The sequence below is a fragment of the Octopus bimaculoides genome, chromosome 27 (genome assembly GCF_001194135.2).
Source record: "Octopus bimaculoides isolate UCB-OBI-ISO-001 chromosome 27, ASM119413v2, whole genome shotgun sequence".
Taxonomy (NCBI): Eukaryota; Metazoa; Mollusca; class Cephalopoda; order Octopoda; family Octopodidae; genus Octopus; species Octopus bimaculoides.
Window position 1 is genome coordinate 15,428,325 of NC_069007.1, and position 3,014 is coordinate 15,431,338.

The following is a 3,014-nucleotide window of genomic DNA, read 5'->3' on the forward strand; positions in this document are numbered from 1 at the left end:
ATTTGTGTGTGTGTGTGTATCTCTTTGTGCGTATGTATGTGTGTATCTGTGTGTGTATCTGTATGTATATGTATGTGTGTGTGTATCTGTGTGTGTATCTGTATGTATATCTATGTGTGTGTGTATCTGTGTGTGTATCTGTGTGTATATGTGTGTATCTTTATGCATCTGTGTGTATATGTGTGTGTATCTGAATGTATCTGTATGTGTGTGTGTTTGTGTGTCTGTGCATGTATGAATGTACGTATGCTTCTGTGTGTTTCTATATATGTATATATGTTTACCTCACTCTCTCTGTCTGTCTCTGATATGTTAGAATACAACGGAGATGTAAGAATCGAAATATTAAAAAGAAGAAAAACGTGTGCAATTTGGTGCTACATCATCAAACCTTTAAGGATGTAGTTGAGATTGTAAAAATTTTTAAGCATCCAGCAATCGCCCTTTCCTTCATCCAGTTAATGTAGTTCTATTAAATCTTTTAATTTTGATGACTTCGTCCGTTAAAACAAGATTACGCTAGAAAGCCCAAACTGTATTTGTTTACTTGTTTGTAATTAAAAACCAAAATAGATATTAAAACCGGTTAAGAATTATATCGCAGATAATGTTAGCAGTATAAAGTAAAACGAATACAGATTCAGGGAGGGACATTTTGAGAATTCTAATACATTCCAAAGTATTACCATAACAGAACCAAGGCAGAACCAAATGGAAATTTATGAAAATGAGATAATGTATATATATATATATACAAAAAAGAAGAATCTCAAGAAACAGTAAGATCTAACGAAGAAAGAATGTACATGTAAAAGGAAAATGATCGTACTGGAAGGACTATTGCACATGTTTGCTCTACCATAGCCTAGGGCGGATTCATTGTGATGAGTGGAAACCGGTCGAATCAAATTATACAGAATCCTATCAAATAAGCAAGTATATAAATATATATGTATGCATGTATACTTTCACGTATGTACGTATATATATATATGTGTGTGTGTGTGGGGGGTGTATAAGAAGGGATGACCACTGAGTGGACATCCAATATGCTAGAAAGAGATCATGAACATCCCAACCACAAAGAAAAATAATGTTCTCCAGAAAAAAATTCCGCAAAACACCAGAACAAGACAAAATGAGAAATATACAGAATAATGAATTAATTGTGTACCGGTTTCTAACATTAACGTCTTACTTACGTAACAACATCCGTGTTCTCATCAACACAATCGTTGCTTGCGTGACAGTGTATATATGAATTTATGTATCTATCTATGTTTCTGTATATGTATGTATCTCATTATTCGGATTTATTTTAAGATTTCTTGCCAATAGAGAAAGATTCGGTTTCTAACCTCGATCCATTCTTCGATTATTGGAATTTCACTAACATCAACCAAGTATCTGGGTCTGTGTGTAATGTTTGAAATCAGTGCATGGGTAGATTTGTATGTTTTGATTTATATGTATATCCCCGTGCATCTGCATATAATCGCGTGTCGGAACATGCTCATGTAATCTTAAATGGTAAACCATTTTTCAGTTCCAGTGACGGCTGGGTCTATAGACATCGGATCAGCTTTCTCCTTTGTTATTCAGAGGAGTTTAATTTCTCAAAGTTAGTGGTTATACATGGATATATGTACGTACATATGTATGTATGTATATATATATATATATATATATATATATATATATATATATATATATATGCATGAATATATGTATGTATGCATTTATGTAAGAGTGTAGTCTCCAGCCTTCAGGGTAACATTCAACTGTTTGGAATATATTCCTTTATAGAGACGATATAATATAGAACATAATCATTTTCCTTGTTTTCTCGTTTTAATTTGCAAGATTATTATATCCTGTTTTGTTCTTTGCCTTCTTTTGAAACAGTAGCATTTGTCTTATGTTATAATTGGAGAGAAATTTAGCTGCTTCCTCTAGCAGATCCAACGATCGAGAAATCTTCATGTTTGCTCTAGGTGATAAAGTTAAACAAAACGGCAAGTTAATTCTACTAATAATACACAAGTTATTTATGTCTTACTTTTTTTGTTCCATTCATCTCATCCTCTAAAAAAAAAACACGAAATACAGAAAATACAAATTGTTTTAACAAAAAAATAATTCTTCAGTGTTTGTCTATTCGTTTTTTACTCTGTTTTTTTTTTTTTTGCTGTGTTTTTAGTTGTTTTGGTTAATTTTATTCCCTTGCAGTTGTTTTCGTGTTATGCATCATACATTTGTTTCTTTGTGTTTTTTTTTTACTTTTATTTTCTTGTTCACCATTTCTGCTAGCGCTCCAGAGAAATCGAAACTAACTAGAACTAACTAAAGAAAAAAGAGAAAAAACACAAAGCGGGTCTCTTCAATCACGCTATGTCCGCTTGGTTGGTTTATTTTACAATTGCGAATAATCCAGCTAGGAGCATATCGCTATAACCAACAAGCATCACCAGCACCAAAACGAGCAAATTCTTCGCCAGATTTTCCAACACCACTCACTCTTCCAGGCATCACCATCACAACCATCACCATCACAACCATCACCATCCTATATAATTTTATCTCTGTTGATGTTACGATTTACGTGTCAGGTATATTAAAAAGTTTAGCTCGTTCTACAACCTAGTACAGCTATCTATCTTAATATTAGAGACATGACCAAACATTTACTTCGAAGTCCCTAAAATGTAGTCAAACGTTATCAGCTTTATTCTAGTAGTTTCTTGCCAAAGTGACAATAAGATAACTTCTACTTACTTCGAGCTGTTTGAATTTCCTTTTGATAATGTTCTTCTACGTTTTCATCCGCGTTCGAATACAACTAAAGTCTTCTGGATAGTAAACTACAGCCAAATTGAATGGTGTTCTGCTCTCACTCTTTCCGATCATTCTATACATATGTATGTATACATATCACACACACACACAAACACACACATTCACACAAATACATATACACAGGCATATATATATATATATATATATATATATATATA